This window comes from Melospiza melodia, chromosome Z, assembly GCF_035770615.1.
Source record: "Melospiza melodia melodia isolate bMelMel2 chromosome Z, bMelMel2.pri, whole genome shotgun sequence".
NCBI lineage: Eukaryota > Metazoa > Chordata > Aves > Passeriformes > Passerellidae > Melospiza > Melospiza melodia.
The window spans coordinates 72,279,703-72,300,677 of record NC_086226.1 but is presented as its reverse complement, the minus strand read 5'-3'; the positions used below and the strand labels follow the sequence as shown (position 1 = coordinate 72,300,677).

Genomic DNA, 20,975 nt, shown 5'->3' with positions numbered 1-20,975 from the left:
GAGCTGGGAGCAAGGCTTCTGATGATAACCACGCAAGTCTTGCCTGGGAAAGGCACTAGGGGTGTTACAGTGTTTGTTTGTTTCTCACTGACACTTGGTGTATACGTCAGGAGAGAAAAATGCTCCTTCCTGTTGAATTATTTTTCCCCCCCCTTGATTATTATAAATGCTGCAAACAGCAAGTAAATTTGTGGAGGAGGGGAACTGAGAACATTTTGTAGTTCTTGAAAGGTTAATTGCACTATTTATAGACCTAACTGCAGAGGGAAAAATCTCTCAGTATGACCCAGCAAGGTCAGCGTGGTAATAGGAACCTAAATGGAGCTCTGACCAGTCATGAATTACTGTCTGTGATACTGGGAATGCTGACAGTTCAATCACAGCACTGTTTCAATAGAGAACTCCATATATTTAAAGCGCTGATACTGTTTTCCCTCTAAATGACAGGCTTGACAGATGGGCCGAAAGCACTGCAGACGTTTGAACAAGGAAATAGAGAGGGAGCCTGCTGGAAGCAAGGCTTCACGCAGCCAGCCGCGGATGATGAATAGAGTGTGATTGTGTCTGACAGGTAGTAATATAACTATTCATTCACCACAGAACACCTGGAGCACACTATATTAAATGGTACAAGATGGAGAGATTCTGTGACAGGAATGGGATGTGTGAATCCCATGCTGAGTTTTGGTACAGCAATATAGAAGGTCAGGGGTCCTGCAATATAAACTCCCTGAGAAAAGGATGTAATTAAATTATTTGCTTACTAAAGTCTTTCTAATGTTTTGCTAACATGTTGCCAGGATCATTACTTCAGCATGTCTGCACAGCTAAGAGGAAAATAGCAAATGGTGCTTGCTGACTACTATGCTCCTGCTCTGTGCTCACAGGCTTGCTAATCAAAGTGCTGTCATTATTGCACAAAGCTGCATTGCAGGGTGGGGATGGCGAGGGGCAGAAATGCCTAATTGTGGCCACAGTTCTAGAAACTGTGTGCTGTGTTTTGTCTTATGTTTTGAAGCTTGTAGTTGACCTTATTTTAGGGCATTTGGGGCCAAATATCTACCGTGTTCAGCACGTACATGGAGAATTAAAAGATGCTGCACTCATGGATAATGTGGAGCTGTGTAGCATCACAAATCTGTTTTGTTGGAGCTTAAAGAAGCTGCCATTTTCACCTTGCTATGACAGAGTTGTAATTCAAAGCCAGAGACACTTCATTTTGCAAATGTTTGTTTTGTATTATTTCTGTACTGAGAAGCAGATCAGGCTTAAAATCTAGAATTGTTCTTTGTATATAGAAAGTGAGGACCTGAGATTAGGTCTAATGTTAGCATGAGTTGGAATATTACTTAATATATTCCACACAGGAGCTACTGAAAACCTTTGGAACGCTTAACTTTTTTGGAGTAAACCCAAGATAATTAGAGACCCTTTGGAAGACTTCAGTGAGCACTTTGGTGTAAGAATATGAGCCAACAGTAAGTAAATAACATCCAAAAGGAAATCTTGCTAGCAGTCATATGCAAGTGAATATTTTTACCACAGTTCATGTCTTGCTAGGCAGGAGTGTTAACCAATTTGTTTCTGTATACCTGTCACTGATAACTCTTAAGATACAATGACAAAGTGCAATGTCCTTTTGAAAATACTGACAGCTAAAGCACACGTAATCCCTTCTCTTGGATGTCCAAAACAGGAGTTTACTTCTGCAAGCATAGGTGACAGAACAGAATAAAAAGACAAACAAGCAAGCAGGTTTAAATTTTACTTACCTATTTATTGTTTCTTTACAGGTACTAAAGCACACTGTGTAATTAGAAATGTTACTATATCAAGTGTGTTATTATTCTCCTTTGACCCTACATTCTTGACAAATGTTGAATAGAATGTTTACACTAAAAATATATTGCTTTTGTCAAAATTCAATGTATACAGAAAGTGTTGATAATTTTTTGTAAATTCAAAAGCATCAAAAGGGTAGGGTACCTAAAAGCACTAAAAAAAAACCTAAAAAAAATACATACATTTTTTGACATTATATAGGTAAATTATTTCACATTAAAATGTGTTTTCAAAGTACCAGAATGTCTAGTATGAATGATTTATTCCCTGATTTTATTTTCTTTCATTTTATAATTGCAAGTAGTTTTTAAAACTGGTTTGGGATAAAAGTCAGTTTTACATTGTGCCATATACTGGATATTCCAGTTTTCTTTTTCATGTGAAGTAGCTAGTGATGTATATAGCAATGTATCTTGTATTCAGTGTAGCTGGAGTCTTCAATGTCTGCTCAATTTTTGGCCTCTACTTTGTCCCCATATCTTGTTATAACAATGCTGACATATTTCAAATTGTTTTGAAATTGTTGTGGAAAATGTTGATTCTGATTGGTTTTGTCAAACAGTATGGTTTGGTGATTCTTTTTTTAGCATTTCTTCTACTTAGACAATCACAGCAGATATCTCCTGCAACATAATCAAGAGAACCATATTTCTAAATATATGCAGTGACGTGACTGTTGACTTGTCTTGGGAAGTCTTTGTGAAATGAAGTATTTGGTTGTCAATTTTCCATAGGAAGTTATTCAGCAGCTTTCATCTCAAATTAATTTTGCTTGTCACTTTCTTTATTTGCTGAATTCTCAAATTGGCTAGGTCAGCTACTCTCCGAGTGCTTACTAAGTGGCTTTTCCTGAAAGCAGAAGGCATACCAGGCACTCTTTTTTTCTCTGTCTCCTTTCATTGCCAAATCTGGCAACATAAGTAGTAGTTAAAGGACAGGAGCAAATAACCAAACATAATTTAAAAAAGAAAAGTACAAGTCACCACTTTTTAACCCATGTTTTTGCATATAGATTCAGTGCCTCTTTTTAATGAAAATAAAATACAAAAAATAAATATTCTACATGCTCAGAAAATTAATGAAACTGCTCTTGAACCTCCTGCCAAGAAAGCTTGTTGGACCTGGTGCACTTGGGCTCTGTCAGGTAGTGGCCAAATCCGTTGCAGCTCTTAGGACTTGCCTATTTTACCAACAGGTTTCATCATAGTCCAATACATACTGGACTGTTTTCTTGAAAAAAAAATTGGTGTTTTCAGGTTTTCTGGTACTTAATCATTTTCTGTTCTGTCTCAGATCTTGTTTCAGGCTGAATTCTAATTCTGTTGGATCAGCTGAAACAAATAATGAAGTTAACACATTTTTAGGCCAAAAAAATATTTCTTTATCTATTTATTTATTTAGTTATTTAGTTTGCTTATTTTAAGCAAAATGAGCAGTATTCCAGGCCTTTATACTCTGTCAGTCTGGGACCATTAGCTCAGTGTATTTGTAAGTCTACACTGAGACTGCACCTTCCTTGATGGCTTTTTAAACGTTTGTTTTTATATAATTTATTTTAAAAAACAATTTATCACAGTTTACAGTAAATGATTAGAAATATCTGTCTCTTACATTAATTTGCTTGCTTTGCTTAATAAGGGACATCTGATTATTTGTTGTATCAGGAACATGGGCAGTACACAGAAGAGTGTCACTGAGCATGAGAGGCCTGTAAAGATTCCTGCTGAGGGAATTGAGGAAAACTGTAGCCTTACATTAACAGAATATTAATTAACAAATAACAGTGTTTTGCTAGGAGCAGAGATGGTTTTTGTCCCTCTCAGTGTATGAAAATTTCATTCTGCATTAAAGGAGTTTGCAGATATGGCTGAAGACACTCTATCTGATTAATCCATAGTATTCTGTGGACAGAATTCTCTAACTCTCTACCAGGCAAAGAAATCCCAAACTTGCAGATATCATCAGTGTAATGATAATTATTTATCATTAATGTAATGATAATAACATTTTACTGATGAATTATGTAATAAGAAAAGAGAAAATGGATCTTTTATACTAAGAATCTTACATTAATTTTGCTTCTCATTGTCTATAAGATGTTACAGGGTTATGGTCACTAAAACAAGGACTTTATACATGGTTTATGAGGACTGTTGGGGCTTTGGAAAATTAAAGAGTAAGTCATAAAATATAAGTGTCCTCCCTATTTACAAGAGAGTTTTCTCTTAGGTAGAAAGGTGTACTCAGCTTCCATTTCAGACAGTCCTTCCCTGAATGGTGGAAAAAGTGAAGTCAGCTTTCTCCTTCTCCTGGAGTAGGTCTGCACAATACAAACAAAAATTTTGCTCTCACTATATTTGTTCATCTGTGAACGTCACCCCAGGTCCCCACCAAGGACACTGCATTGATACTTCCCTACAAAAGTACAAAAAGTGAGAAAAAAATTAAAGCTATGTTGCCAATATCTCTTGTTCTGTAGATGTGTATATTTTGTAAAAGACAGCAACAATTCAAAATAATTTCCTTGTCTTGTCATTTTAACTGTCTGATGAGATACCTGATGACTTGGTCAGCAACATTCAATATTTGATGTTTGAAATATGAAAATGTTTATTTTCCAAAACCTCCATACATACAGAACTTCTTTGCATTTCTTTGTGTTTGCTGCTAAATTGGATGTTGGGATGCCTGTGGAGTGCGCTCAACATTTTGGGTTAAGGCGAATATTACCACCTACTGAGTAGAGTAATAGGTAGCTATTAAGAAGATCTGTAATTTCCATTAGCCTACCAGCTGCCCACAAGGGTTGTTGGACCATATCCTTTGTCAATGCTTAAAACTGATTAAGGAACTTTGTTTGCAGTGTGTTCACTCTTCAGGTGTCTGCCCTAACAGAACATTTTAACTGTAAAGATCTTGGCATGGTCAGAACTGCATGAAATATTATTTGCTTCTTCAAAAAAGGTATTTCTAACTAGTCTTCTGTCTGTATGGGGCTGTTCTGTATTGAACACTTCCCTAATTACCTTTCATCTATGTTAATAACAAAAAAGTATTTAATGTGTTCCAGAACTGGCAGTTAGAAATAAACCTGCCCCTGATCAATGATCCATCTTTCTCTCTTCCAGACATCCTTTGTGTCCAAGTGTACGGTTGTGCGCTAAAAAAATTTATTTATGCAACACAGCAATACTACTGATATCTATGAATTTCAGCCCTGATGAGTCTTTTAACTGATTCCTGCTTCTAATCATAATTTTTGGAGTTCATTTACTCAGAATTCAGAAATCATTCTAAACCTGGGTTCTGGCTGTTTTCTTTACTGTCAGATATAAGCTTCTGTACAGACAATAACGGGCTGCAGTTTGTCAAAACCTCTCAGGCAACAAGAAGGGAAGTAAGACAACTAGAAATATATATGTGGTTTCAAAACTATGACAAAATGAAGTGTTTGGTCCAAATAAAAATCTTGGATTCTGTGAAGAAAAAGAAAGATCAAGCTGGATAATTTTGCGAAAAGTTTTGCATCTTATCATGGTTTGAGAACAGAAACTGTGAGCTAGTGACACAAAAAATGCATTCTAGTCAGGGCCTTTATGCCTCAGTACAGCTTTATAGAGTTATGACCTGGTTCTCACTGCTTCTTTTTATTTCTCAAGTGCACAGAGAATCTGCTGGGGTCTTGGTTATGTCAAAGTGAACTACTCACACTTGGAAAAAAAATAAACTGCCATTGTTTGAGTTGAAAGAGCAAAGGCATTTCTGAAAACTCTAGACCTTTGCCTTATGCTGAGACTTTTTGTTCCACAAAATCTTTAATTGCTGTGGTTGAAGGATTTGCCTGTGGTGCAGCACTTGATTGCTCGTCTCCTGGTGGAGGCCCATGGCCACCAGCTTGGAGGCAAAGAGGGCCACTGAGCCCCGATAAACTGAGAGATACAGGAACCTCTGGAACTCATAAAAGTCTTAAGCAGGCAGTGCACTGTGGTGCAGGGACATCTCAGTGACATTGAGCTGGTGTTGTGAAGGGGGACAGAACAGCTGCACCGGTGCTGTCTGGTGTTAGTGTTCTCACAGAGGAATAGTAGTTTACTGCACGTGTATCCACTGTCCTTGTGGCTGCTTTGTGCTGTATATCTGCAGAGCTTCCATCTCACTTCTTATTCTATCACTTTTATTGGTCAAAAGTTTAATGTCTTTCAATATCCTCTGACTCCACATAGGTGATTAGAAAATGTTGGCCTGTTGTTACGACTAAGAGGGCTGCTGTCATGTGCTTTTCACCCTGTGTTTTGCTGTGAAGGAAGTAAGTAGAAAATTACTCACACTTAAGAAGAGAATTACACATTTCTATGTGTCATATTGGGAACTTAATAGCATGCCAGTTTAATAATTAAGGACTGAACTTCGAACACAAATGTTGCAAATTCTTCAGCTTTTGATAATGTCTCATCTTTATGGACTGGAAGAAGTGTGGAGGGTAAATATCTGCTTAGCATCATTTGTGATGAATGTTGTTATTGAGGAATCTTTTGCTTTCTGAAACATCACTTTCACTGTTTATAGCTGCCTTTCCTCTTTGTAAGTTTCTGAAATCTGCCATTGTCTTATGGACTTTTTTTATTTCTAAAATATAATTTCTTATGCATTTTTCTGGAAGGATTTTTTTGGTGCTTTTTGTTAAGTTTTATCTAGTCTGATTAATTTTCTATGTGACTAATTTGAACTGGCTTTGTTTTCATAAGCTTTCAAGTATGGCTTGTGTACAAGACACAAGACACACTTTCAGCTGAATGTTTTTACAGTATTATTTCTGTTTTTCTTTTTTGGTGGTTTTTAGTTGTTGCTATTTTGTCCAAAAGGGTCTTTCCCTACTGGTATTTCATGCCTGTATGGTTAAGCAGCTTAATCCTATTTCAGAGAGTCTAAATTTCTCAATTTTTGCTCCAGGATGTTCTTGGTTAGGTTTCTTGTCTGAAGTTTAGGGTGACAGTTCTTGTTTTCAATATTTCCTTGTAAAAGAAAGATTAGGTAGGATGTGGCCAGTATTACCTAATGGGTGATCTGCAGATCACTTGGACTTCTTCCTTCTCTCTAATAATAGCAATGGCTCTTGTACACTCCAGAGCTAGTTATTCTGAGCAGACAAGCACTGACATAGAGTATTAAATAACATTTAGTGATTTAGGACAGAATTATCTCTCAAGTCAGAGTGGTAGGGACTGTGTGAGCAGAGTAGAGGACTATGCAATTATTTACTGCCTTGCTGTGTGTTAGGGAACGAGTGTTTTTAATGTATGAGGAAACTTTTGTGGCTTAAAAGTTGGAAAAGATATCCAGTGGGCTTTTCTGAAGTAAATTGTCTGTTGCATGGTGATGCCTATTCTAGTTCTATGGATCTGATCTGAAGGTGCAATTTGGCCAGGTTGGGGCTATAACACAAGTTTTATTTATCACATCTTTGTTCACATTTACTGCTGTAATCTGCAGGTTTTACATGATCTGGAGATAACCAGTTATACTTCTAATAACTGTAATATTTTTGAAGACGTTGTCATCTTTTTATTCAGTAAAGGATCTGGTTACCTATCACTGTGATATCAATTATATAACAATCAAGACACTTTGATGAATAATTCTGTTATGATTCAGCTATCTATATTGGCAGCATAGTATCACTGAAATGTTTCTGATTATCCTCTACATTTCTGGCTTTGATGGCCATGGAAAATGTAATTTGTGTGTTTTGCAAGTGAATGTGTTTTATCCCTTTTCTTTTTTACACTGTCTGCATTGTTCAGCCAATATGCTTGAGATGGGAATTTATGTTCACAGATTGTAGGCATGAAACATCACTACAATCCATAATAAGGCCATTAGTATTCTGCTCATGCAAGCCACTGTAAGTACAATTTTCAGTGGCCTAATGTAACAGGTAATCATAAATTAGTATTTGCTTTAAAACAACACCAGATTACGCAGACTGCATGCTTAAGAAGAATGACTCAGTAAGTGGTGCAGCTCTGTAATGAAGTGGGAGCTCATTAAACAGATGCTATCTACTTCACTGATCTACATAAACGGCAAACAAACCAAATGGAAATGTTTCAACAGAACACTGCAGTCAACCAGAACAAGTTCAGGTTCATTTACTGTGGCACTGTCTACAGGAATGAGTCACAGCAATAATTGAATAGTTGCTTGCTAATTTATCATTTTACATTTGTTATTGAATTTGCATAATGTGTTGATTTTTTATGTCTTTGGTTACATTGAATGCCCTTGTCTGTGTTTACAAAACCAGAACACAGTGGGTGATTTTAAGATTCATCATACTGGCAGTGTTCAATGTTCATTGCTTGGAATGTATTTTTTAAAATTTTCTTTTTTTTTCTGGTTTGTGTGTTACAACACAGCACATGCACACTTGTAATTAATATTTAGGAAAATTGAAACACTTACTTTTTTAATGAATCATAGGTAGAGGCATGCAGACAGGAGCAATGACTGGGCATTCAGTATTTCTAGTGTAATGCAGCCAAAATGACATAAGATGTTTTCCCAGTAGGTGGAATAGCCAGAAATAACAGTGCTTTAGAACTGAACTCTATGAGTAATTTGAAAGATCACTACTTGTTTTGGAGTGCATTACCTGAAGGATATTTTGCTGATTTTAGAGGCTTTGCAGCTGCTTAGGAGGAACAGTACTGTGTAAGACCATTATACAATTCTGTTTGAGAGGAATGAAATGTAAAAAAGCTAAATGACTTGAATCTAAAAAATAATTTTTGACATGGTTTCTGATATGCATTAGTTGTAGGTTTTACACAGTATGTGTGAAATATAGCTGATAAAGCAGAGCTAAATGGGTTATAACTTGCTTTTGGGTTATATATGGTTTTTATATGGTGATATTTTTCATAGACTGTATTTTCTAGTATGTGAGGCACTATTAAATGATGCAACACCCAGCAGGATCAATTTTTAGTGTTGCCAGACTCTTTCAGGACCTTTTTTATTATTTTAATGTTTTATCTTTTGCTTATAGCTCTTAATATCTAGGGGAACTATGATCCTGCAGATAGCATCAGTTGAATTCTGACATGTTGCAAGTTTTTTGTCCTCTGCAAAAGCTCTTAACATTGTGAACTCTTGTAAAAAATTGCTATTTTACAAGTATCCAAAGATACTGCTTGTGACCTGTATGCAGACTGTGCTTGCAGTAATTGCAGTTTTCTTTGTGCAAATGTATGCAGGGTACTAGTCACCAAGAATATGTGGAGGAGCTCACTGATGCTGAGGAAAAAGAGAAAAAATTGCAAAGCACTAGTGTTTAACTTAAACAACTATCAAGGAAAAACATTTATTTGTGAATCACCTTTCATCAGGACTGGTTAGATTTCTTTCAGAAAAGAAACCCCACTCACTTGCTACCAACACAGTGTGTCGTCAAAGGAAAAAACCCTTCTGTTAAATGATTTCAGAAAAATTTCACTCCACCTTTTCAACATGTTCGTTCATGTGTTCCACACAAATTGTCGACTTAAGAGACCTCTAAATTTGTAGCTAACCTCCTTCAATAACCTGCAGAGTTAAACAATAATTCTGCTGAGATAAGCGTTAGAGGTAGCACATTCTTGAACACATAGTGAGGAAATCTAGCACCAAGTAATATCAATATTGAAGTCACTCTGTGTTAATCTACTGAAAATTTATTTGCGTATGTTTTTTAAACACTCACTTGTAAATTATTCTGTTCTCTGTTAATTAAAGTAGCTAGAATTCTGGTTTATAAATATATGATTACATGAAAACATTCATGTTCCATGTATGTGAAGAGTCTAAGTAACTGAAATATACCAGGAGTATTGAACTGTTAAAGGAGAACCTTGCAGTCAATACACCTGTCATCAAACTGTGGGAGACAAATTAAAAAGCATTCTATGCCAAAGTTGTATAAGCCCTTTCCAGTTATAGAGTACTCCAATACCTCAGAAGAAAGCAAAAGAGCAGGAAACTCAAACTCAGTTCATTCCTATTTATTAATCTAGTTTATTTAGAGTTATTTTAAAAAGAGGTCGTCAAGTTTTCATGCTGTTTTGATGTTTTTACAGCTTTTCTTCTATGAAGTGGATGACAGTTCCATTAAACTATTAATATTCTTGCATCTATTAATATGTATAAACAGTTCTGTACTTCATGAGGATCTAGGACACAACTGTATTGCATTTCCACGCTTGCTTTATATTAACATTCAGTTTCACATTGCAATTTTGCACAAGAGCAATAAGCATTTATTTGCACTAGTTGAATTTTTCCTTTTTCTGACATAAAACAAGCTTCTGATTATATAATTATCCTATATAGTTTGTTCAATCCACATAAGTAACACCTCATTGATAAGGGAATTTAGCTGTGAAGATACTGTTTGAAGAGAAGCAAAGAAATACAGGTTGAAGAAACTTTCTTTGAAAGACAGTACAGTACCTTGATATTAGATTTGTAGGATTTTCCCCCCTTCTTTTGTTAGATCCTCTGCTGTTCCTGTCTCTGGGAATACATAAAATAAACTCTGACTCAGCTAAATATATTCACTAATTTTTGGCAAGTAGGGCTTAATAAGTCTACCTCTGAATTTTTTCCCTAGATTGAGTCTGTTCTTTTTAAAGTTATCCAGTCCCCCCTGAGGATGGCTTGTATCTCTGCCTTTCACCTCCACCCAGCTGACTAGAACAGTGTTAGCACAAGCTCAAGGGACAGGAATTTTGTTTTGCTGAAGGTCTATGCCTGTCATCAGGAACAAGTAATAATGTACAGATGCAAGAGGGCATTTCTACCAAGTTCACTTGTGAATCACCTTTTGGAGAAGATAGCATAATGTCTATTTTCTCCTTGATTTTCTTCTTCTGCTACCTGCCCCTAATTTTCTAATCAACTTCTCTAGTTATTGAGAATTTTCATCTGGGGCATATCTTTTGATGTGTTTTGCTTTTGTTGTTCATTTATAACTTTCCAATGCACCAACAAAACTGCCTCCATAGCATAGCCTATAATATAGATGATTCCATATGTGCAGGTCCCTTTAAATAGATTAATAGCTCTGGTGGAATTGTGATCCCAGAATTTTGATGCTGCTTTGTCAACCACCTTTTCAGTGGAAATTGTGTTAAATAAAGTGTTTATTGGTAATTTCAGAGATGTATTGGATCAATCACAATAAAAATCTGACATATAGGACATTATGATTTCTTTCTCTGCTCTTTGTAGTTTTCTTGATCTTAGCCTCTCTGTAGTCTTAAGGCCATTATGTTTTTTTGTTTACAAAATTTAATTCTCCTCCTGGACATAATTAGCTTCTCTTCTCTCTTGCAAATTCTGTTTAATTTTCTCATTCTGCATGTACCAGTATTTACTGCCTGAATTTTGCCTGGGTTGCATTTTTGTGCTTGTCATAGACATCTGCAAGAGGACGGACAAACCTAATATCTCTCTGGGAAAATACTGGTTTAAAATATTTAGCAGGTTAAATACAGCAGGTCATGACATAAGGTAACTAAGAGATTCCAAACTGAAACACTTTGCAAGATTTTTTCTCTCATCCCAAGTAATGAGAGCACAGAGGCAGATCACCTTTTTGATAGGTGCCTTATCTGCAGATGCTTCTGGGTCAAGCTTTGTGGAACAATGACTGTTTGATGTGTGCTGCATGTTCTGCAGCAATTCAGCCTTGAAATGTGCAGTTCAGGTTTACCACTGAGGATGTAGGATGCTCAAGCACTTATGTAGTCATTCAAAGCATGTGTCTAACTTCAAGCAAGATAATGGTTCCTGCAGTGTTTGAAAAATATCACAACAGACAGAAAATGTGCACTGTTAACTAAGTTAACATTAGTTAAATTCATTGTTAGCACAAATGAGAGTGAATCTGAGTCTTATGACAATGACTACAACTAAGGTTACACTTCTATTAAAGACAGAGAATGAGAAGTATCTGCTCTTTGGAAGTAACTATCCATTTCCTTCTGTGACTGCCAACCAATGCGGAAATTGGAAATACACCACAGGCTAATGAGCTGTGTGTCAGGAGGTGAGCAAAGAAATCACTGAAATTGGGTGGGGAGAGGAAGAGCTCTCTTATTCTCATGCTTTTCCAAGGAGAAAAAGTGAAATTTCATCCAGAAGGGAGCAGTCACAAAACACTGCTGGATTTTGTGGTGTTAGTCTATAAAACACTAGAGAAAATGGAAACAGATTATTAGATTACAGGGATGTAACAAGCACAGGTATAGGTTAGGTGGCCTGGTAAATGTTTAAATTATGCTTGTGACAGTCAAAATCAAAGGCCAGAACAAGACAGCAAATTTTTTCTTCTTGAAGAGCTGTCTGTAATTACTACAAACTGAAAAAGTTTGTCAAGTGCAAGGTAAAGCTAATCGGGACCAAGATCTGGCAACCAGTTTTTATCTAGGTATGAACCATATTTGCAAAGCAGCAAAGATTTATAAATACATCTCTTAGCACCAAAAGTAAAGTCTCTGTGTGTCCTGCTTTTCCATTCCTTGATGTTTTAAAATTATTCATGTTACTACTACTTACTCTTTATGAAGAGATTTGAGCCTGGGTCATACAGAAAAATGATACAGAGTATTTCTCAGAGTGTTTTACCTGCATTTTAAGTGGCTGAACATAACTTTTAAATTATTAAAGAGTTTCTCTGTCAAAACAAATTTTTAGAGAAAGAATGTGCTTTTACAGAGTTTGCCTCTTTTTCACCCTTCTCTGATTTTAGGTTTTCAGTAGCCAATTAATTTTTTATTTTCCATCCAAAGACTCATTAGTTTTTTGTACATATTCTCTCCTCTCTTTCCTCACCCTAAAAATGCTAGTCTGGGTATATCCAGCTGAGTTTTGGTATAATAATTTTCATTGATAACAAAATAAGAAGACCAAACAGTGTGTCGTGCTTATTTATACTTTGCTTTCACTTTATTTGGTTTGTGTGCATGGGAAAGCCTAGATTTTTTTGAAGTTTGGGAGTGTTCAAGGGACACGAGGAGAGATATTTAAAGAGCAACTGTAATGGTTTCCCCTGTCCAAGGGTCACAGACTGAGGAAAAAATCTTCTGGCCAATTTACTTCTTTTGACATTTCAAATAGGTGTGCTTCCAACTTGAATAGAGAGGATTTTGGGAGCTTTTTAAAAGTTGAAAACACAGGAAAACATTGTTTCTGAGAAAACACTGTGTTTCTGAGAAAAAAACAAGGAACAATTACAGAACATGGCCAAGACTAAGACTGAAAAAAAGAGATAGCCTTTAAAAAAGACAAAGGAGTTTAGTACTCTTTCACCATCAATCACTGGTGTGTGCATACAACAGAGAGCTGAAGAAATGTATGATGAAACTTAATGTTCCTCTGCTACTTTCTTTCAAAAGTAACAAACAAACAAACCAACCTGAATTTTGTTAAAAGGATCAAAGGACAATTAGGTGTTGCAGATACCCTGAGACATTAATTTACAAAGAGTTGTCTACAATTTTGAGCTGAGAATAACAGATGTAAATACAGAAGTAAGGAGAATAAACACAGGCTCCAGACCTTGTACATCACGTGAAATCCCAGTCATTCTTAGTTTTTACTATGTTCAATAGAGTGCCTCCTCAATTCAGGGTACAAGCAGTACTGCAACACTCAGAGAAGCTGCTGGTTCTCTTTATTATCTCCCCTAGTCGGTGTTGTAGCTGATCACTTTTATGTGTCTGAAAAAGAATTTTCAGGAGTTATCTCAAGTACAGATGATATTTTTATGTGAGAAACAGAAAAGCTTATTTTTGGCAGACAGGAGGGAAGCAAGAATAAATTGCCTCAGGTTTGTCCCAAGTGTATTAAATTGCTAGAGAGATGAAGAAAATGACAAGAACAAAAATTACAAGAGCTGTACTTACGTGTTGCAAATTTTGTGGCTGTCAGCCAGAAAAGCAGAGTGTCCATGGCTGTCACAGGAGCATGAGTGAACAAAGAAGACTCTTTGGTTCAAGTGAGAAATTATAGACCTGGGAACAAAGAACTTAGGAGGGAGCTGAAAATGAAACTTAACCCACACAAAATGGGGACAAAGGGGATTTGAGTGTTCAAAGTAGGTCCATTCAGAGTCAAAAGGAGTTCAATGATCAGTGAAAACTTCAAAGATGTGCTGTGTCCAGGGTTTGTTATTCAGTGCCCTGATCTCATGCTTTGGAACACATTCAGAGGTGATGTGGATGTCAGACACCAGTAAGTGGGTGGAAGGTATTCAGCACTCAGCTTTGAAGCCTAGAAAGTGCAAGTAAAAGAATGGTATGTTCTTCTGTCCATCCCATCTCTTTATTATGTTTCATTTGTCAGTCCTCTTTGTACATGTAAAACTTGACCTGCTTATGCCTAGAGCAGGAAAATTACTTACTACCTAGAAGGAATAAGTGTTATACCAAGTGCCTGCTCCTAGCTTGGATGGATGGACTGTTTGATGGGTAAAAATCTGGCTGGAGGGCTGGATGACCAGATCCAGAGACTTGTGGTGAATGGAGCTAAATCCAGTTGGCAGCTGGTCCCTGAATTCCACCTTAGAGCTCTTGGCAAATATAAGCCAGTGTAAGCCAGGAAGGCCAATGGCATCCTAACCTCTATCACCTCTATCAATAACGTGACCAAGTGGGACCAGAAAAAAGGAAAAAGGTTGTCCCCCTGTGCTGGGCACTGAGGCCATGCCTCAAATGCTGTGTCCAGTTCTGGGCCCCTCACTACAAGAAAGATATTGATGGGCTGAAGCATGTCCCAAGAAGGGCAACAGAGCTGGTGAAAGGTCTGGAATGCAAGTCCTCTAAGGAGTTGTTGAGGTTTCCAGGGTGTTTAGCCTGGAGAAAAGGAAGCTCAGGAGTGAACCTGATCACCTTTTAGTACTGCCTGAAGTGAGTTTGTAGCCCGGTGGGAGTTGGCATCTCCTGGGCAATGACCAAAAAGACAAGAGGATATGTCCTCAAGCTGCACCAAGGAAGGTTCAGGTTGGGCATTAGGAAGAATTTCTTAATGGAAAGGGTTGTTAAACCTTGGAATGGGCTGCCCAGGGAGGTGGTGGAGTCACCATCCCTCGAGGTGTTGAAGAAGTGACTGGATGTGACAGTACTATGGTTTAGCTGTTATGGTGATGATGGGTCAAGGGTTGGACTTGATGATTTTGGAGATCTTTTCCAACCCAAATGTTTCTGTGATTTTGTGGTTCTGTGATTTAGTAGTAAAATTTGCAGTGTAGCATTAAATCTTTGGTTTTTGTTTGGGTTTTTTTTCCTAAATACATGAAAGCTTAGGGACTTTAGAAAAAGAAAAAGCTAATACCAAGTTCTACATTTCTCTGACAAATGCTTGAATTCTTATTTTTATAGATTACTAAAAGTGCTTTGAATTATTTACCCATGATGATGGTTTTTTATTTGTTTTCTTTTTTAGAGGTTTTTTACAACATTGCTGTCTGACTTTGGTGTCACTAACTAAAAAAACAAGCTAATGATATGAATGAGAGTAAAAAGAACAAAACTGCAAAATTGCTAGGCTTGAGCAAGTTCAATGCACAATTACAGTACTGTTCTAAGATTTTTGTTAGTTGCGGCTGATCTCTGTTTTTACAGCTTTTCCGAAAGAGAGAAATCAAAATCCCATCCATCACAATTATGTGTGATTGCCAATACCAGTCAAAGTTTCATTTCAAAGAAATACTGGAATAAATATTATAAGTAAGTAAGTAAGTAAGTAAGTAAATAAATAAATAAATAAATAATCACCATATATGAAAAATTAGGCCACCAATGTTTACCAGTTTGATTTGTAATCCCAGGTTTCCTAGGAGATTTTTTTAGAGTTGAATAGATGTAGTTTTGGTCAATGCTAGATATCAAGCCTCAAGCCAGTCAGCTAACTGAGCAAAATTTTGTGGTACTATTTTGTGACCTTGCTTATAATTGTTCTGCCAACTTCCATAATGTTGTATGCAATAACCATTAAAAATTAAGTGTGGGAGGGTCCGATGTTATTCAGGATCAGAAGTGTATTTTTCATGCAGACAGGCATGCTTCACAAAGAGCAAAAAGTAATTTTGTTACCGACATGAAGCTAAGAAGTTATTTTACTTCAAGTGTAAGCATTTAATAATGTTCTCCTATGCTGTCAACTCTTTTTCATTTTAAAATTGAACAGCAGTCCTCCCCAGTCTGCGTACAGGTTTGGAGTCCACTTGTACTAGATTTGAACAGTTCCATCTGCTTTGCTTTGGTTCATTTATTCATGAGCACCTGAAGAGTTGTCAGATTTCAAGCCTTTGCACTACACAGGAAACAAAATTGTGTGTCAAGATTGTCATCATTAGAAATATTTGTAATTTGAGTGCCACGTAGATACATTTTGTTTTGAAAAAATGGAAAGTCTGAAAGGCAAAGTAGACGAGAAAGTAGTGATACTCTGGATGAGTGAATGGCTGTTAAGGAAAACCCTCAGTGAAAAGGAGATAGGGCAAATCAACAGTGCAAAGGGTTGTGGTTTTTGTTTTTTTAAAGATTTTGTGCTTATTTTAAGCTTAAAACAATGACCCAATAGTTTGTATTGGAGCTAATTTTGATTTTAGGGCCATTGCTGATAGAACAAAGCACTGGGACATAGCTCAGAAATGCACTTTCTTTTCTTCTGCAGTTCCCTACATTAATGCCTCCCACTATACCCATTTTAAGAATTACTTCTTAATTTACTTTCTTCTTGTATGGGAGAGATTACACATATAAAGAGTCCCCTTATAATCTCAAATCTCACATCCTCCATTTGTTTTGGACTAATATTGACTTATGTCAGAAGACTGAAATAAAAAGCAGTCTTTTTTGTCTTTTTTGATTATCCAAATAAATAGTGGAAAGATAGCAAACTATTTGCCAAGTGTTCCTTTGGATATGCTTATTATTAAAAAAAAATTTAAAAATCACTATTTGATTCTGAGTTATTTTCTCATTTATAAATAAGGAGAAATACATTTTGGATCTATGACAGTGAATACTAAACTTTTCCAAGGAAAGAAATATTGTCCAGTATTGTTCTTCAACAGTAGTGGGAATGTTTCTGCTATTCGGGCAATAAAGATATAAGAATTAAATAGTGAGGGTCAGATTTCTATGCTGGTGATGTAGATGACTTAACTGCAAGGACTTTTCTGAATTTTCTATATGTAAAATGTTATCACAAAAATAATGGTATAGTCTTTTCATACATGTATAAATTGGTTTTTTATTTCATTCTGATGCTACAGCAAATCATAAGCTAAAGTTTATTTCAAAACATATAATTCTGGAATACTTCTGGCACTCAATCTCAAATAAATGTAAAAGTATGTCATGTAGATAAAATGCAGTAAATAGGCAGAATTAATTCTTGCAGGTCTCTGAGGGTTGTACTTAAGATGATGGAACTGGCCTCTGTGGACTGCGGAGGTAATAAAACTTGAATAAAACTTCATAGAAGAAAACTGATCTATTCTCTTCCAGCTATTTCAAGCTCTAACACTGGTAGGGAACAGATAGAAAAGTATTCCCCAATGGAGGACATGAAAATGTTTCATTCTCTTTTGGTTGCTCTGTGCCAAACTAGAATTTAATAAGTGTATCACTTGCTATTTGCCACTGTATAATGATATCATGAAGAAAAAATAAAAAAGAAGACGATATAAAGTACTTTCTTCTCAGGAAAATGTACTCATTTTTCTGTATGTCAGATGAAAACAAAGTGCCTTTAGATCCCAGTGGGACTGAAAGGGTGACATATAAAATTTCAGCTTATATGTCTGTGAAGATCTTCTGCTGTGTCTCATGGCCTTACTGTCTATCTTCACAACCAGCCACTGCTTTAAGCTGAGAAGAATGGGTGACAAAATTTTAGGAGGGAAAAAAGCCAATTAGAACTGAAATGCAATGCAGAAAGAAAATGTCTAAAAACACTTCTAAAAAGATCAACCTCCTTGCCCAAGCTAAAACTGGATTACAGTGCTGCAAAGTGGTGTGATAGCAAATAGCTTATTTTACTTCTAAACCAGCAATAGTCCTCTCTTTTTTCCTATCTACAAGCCACATAAATTTTGCCAAGGCAGCAATAAATGGGATTTTCCAATTGCAACACAAGTGGTAAATTAAATGTAAATGTTCTAAGGGATTTAATGTCATCGATGGTTTAGTTTTTTCTTGATTTTAATTAAAAAGCTTTTTTCACTTTTTCTTGTTATAGCACAATGCAGTAATTCCCTGAGATGCTTTCTGAAACACAACAGTATCCAACAATACTTAGCATTTGATAGACTACAGGTTCTGGCAATTTTTCTTTTTTCTTGAGATTATCTGTGTCAGAGTGTAGTTTCAATTTCTCTGTTATCTTCAACTTTGCAAACATTTGTTTTCTATTATTATGCTGTACAGCAGGAGGAGGAGGGACAGAGAGGAAACCCAGACTCCAAGAGATACTTATTTGCATTAAGTTAAACATAATAAAAATTAATTTAATTTGAAGGAACAGAAGAATGTAATATTAGACTCTTGGAAAAAAATTAATAGAACTAGTTTTCAGGCATACTCTTGCATCATCTAAATAGTATACATTTTCAGTGCTCTGTGATTACATATTTTCATCCTTGTTGACTAATGCAATGAATATGTTGATAAATACACTTAAAAGATACACAGCCCTTCTTACACAGAATGTTTTCCTTCTGAATGGATACTCTGTTGTATGTGGCCCTACTCTTCACCTTTTTTTGTTTGTTTGTTTGTTTGTTTGTTTGTTTGTTTATTTTTTAGAGCATGTGCCAGGCCTCCAATAATTTGTTTTTCCTCTGTTTGCCACTGAGCTGCATGGTCCCACTTCAGAACAGTGTGAGTAGCCAGCATTGGCTTTGGGTTGCCATGAAGTGTGTGTGAGCAGTTGTGTTGTATGTCACAGCTCTTATTAACTCCAGTGCCATTGCTAATGTTTTAATGTATGCCTATATGTGCCTTGAGGGAGTAGTTTGTGTGTTTTACTAGCGTGATACACCAAAATACTCCCTTCCTTTTGCCTCGATTATAAATTAATACATGCCATCAGGGGACCTCTTATGATGTGAAATTGTCATCCTGCGAACAGTGCGGATGAGATTCCATGAAAGTGCAGCTGAGCAGCTACCCATCCTGTGAGCACAACAAAACTCTCTCCATGCTCGCCCTTGGTGGCTTGCATTAATTTCTTATGAATAATTCACATTCCTTCATCACAGTTATTATTCCTTCCTTCTTCTTTTGTTTCCCAGCTTTGAAAGGCGCACCAGCCTGTGCAGTGGTGGAGGGCTCTCAGGCAAAACCTCATCCACCGGCCCCACGGCAGGGCTTGCTGGCACTGGGCAGTGCCTGGGTGGCAGGGATGTCACACGGGCACAGGGAAGCACCCTGAGGGGCTCTTAAACCTGCCAGTGCCCGAATTAGTGTTTTAATTGAGAAGCTAATGGGTTAATCAGCATCCCTGAGCTTGTGCTACTTAATGGATCTGTTGCCTGGCAACGACACCTGCCAAAATGAGGAGGTTTTGTTCTTCTGCTGCTGTGTGAGTTGGGCTCTTACCTTGTGAGGGTTCAGGAAAGGGAGCTGCTCATATGCTGAGTCTCTGGATCTTTCTCCACCCAGCCGGAAGTTCTACGGGGCAAACATCAAAGGATTTCCAAGTCTGACTCCTTAATTGTAAGGCTTCCAAAGTTCAGATGCATATTTGAACCTTTTGAAGTCCCACTTTTGCCTTGTAACCCAAAAGGGTCACTTCCCATTCTCCCTCTGTTTTTCTGACCTGCATTTATGTCCCTTCCTAAAACCAAACTACTTACATTGATTTTTTAATTTTTTTTTTCTCAGCAGGCTTCCCCTTATCCAATTTCCTCTAAACAACTGACCAAGCCCTCTCTAATTTGTTTACCCTCCACCAGGAAACATTTGGCTCTCTACCCATCAGTCTGTGTTACTCTGTTGGTATCTCTGCTCAAGGTTTGCTTTACCTTACACATCCCAGGAAACATTTACCTTGCCAGAGAAACAGCTGAGCCCCCAGATGAGGATACCTGACTTAACACAGGCTAGCTGTTGGCTTTGGAAGAGAAAGTCTGCTGTGCTTGTTTTCAGAATTTAGCTGTTTCTCCAAAGGCGTTGTAAATCTGTGGAGTTTTGAAAGTGTCTGAGCTCACGCTTGAAGCCAAGGCTGGCTGTCTTTGAACACTGGTGGAAATCTCATTAGGAAATCAACAAAACTCTGTTTCACTGGTTTGAGGCAACTCAGTGTTGCATAAATATGTTCTTTGGCATGTTAATACGCTTTCTCACAAATACAGCAAGTAGAGTGATTTTCTGCTTATGCAAGCAATGCATTTCAGTTAAAAAGCCCATCCTGTGGCACAATATGTTACTTTGCCAGTTTGCTTTAAAAAGATCAGTGTTACATTGATCCTATTTCTGTGGTACTTCCTGAATTCTTTGATATGTGAGCAAGATTTTTAAAAAATCTAGCATTTCAAAATGTATTAAAGGGTGTGTATACTTACAGAAGTATTTTTAAATCCTTGTCCCATGACTCTTTCATGTGTTCTGTACCTGGGTCATTCAGCTTTTACTCTTGTGTTAAAAGGCTCTTCTGAATAGGAGTTCTCTAGCCAGACAGCATTTTTCTTTTTTCTTTTTTTTCTTTTTTTTTTTTTTTTTCCATCATTTCATTTACTAGGAAAGAGAATGGTAGGGCACAGTGACATTTACTTACTTAACTCTTTATGTACTGTGTCATCTGGAACTTCTGTAATGTGGCTTGCTTACTTTTAATAGCAAAAATACAGTGACACACAATGCTCTTCCATAGGCTGTATGGGAGAAGGCTTTTCTAGACAAGATAGTGGATGTATAAGGTAGGTGAGCCCAATGTCAGGACTTGAATTTTGCAGGTATTAAAATAATTTCTCTACTACATCTCAGTGAAATATAATATCCAATACCTGGTCAGATAGCCAAATTGTGCTATTGTACCACATTTTGTTTCTAAAGCCAGTGTAGGCTATACTGTAATTCCTTGCC

At 36.8% G+C, this 20,975-nt stretch overlaps 2 long non-coding RNA genes across 3 annotated transcripts in view; one reads left to right on the top strand and one right to left on the bottom strand.

The window, feature by feature from the left end:
• Positions 1–20,975, top strand: part of LOC134431791 (uncharacterized) — a 98,188-nt gene that overhangs the window by 54,041 nt on the left and 23,172 nt on the right. For both annotated transcript variants that reach the window (XR_010031102.1, XR_010031101.1), the window contains 2 exons: positions 448–571; positions 6,066–6,148. This is a non-coding gene — a long non-coding RNA (uncharacterized LOC134431791). The remainder of the gene's footprint in view (positions 1–447; positions 572–6,065; positions 6,149–20,975) is intronic.
• LOC134431792 (uncharacterized) lies at positions 3,996–19,530 on the bottom strand. Its single transcript, XR_010031103.1, has 4 exons — positions 19,491–19,530; positions 13,788–13,895; positions 13,441–13,601; positions 3,996–4,257 (listed from the first exon to the last, which is right to left on the bottom strand). It is a non-coding gene; the product is annotated as an uncharacterized LOC134431792 (long non-coding RNA).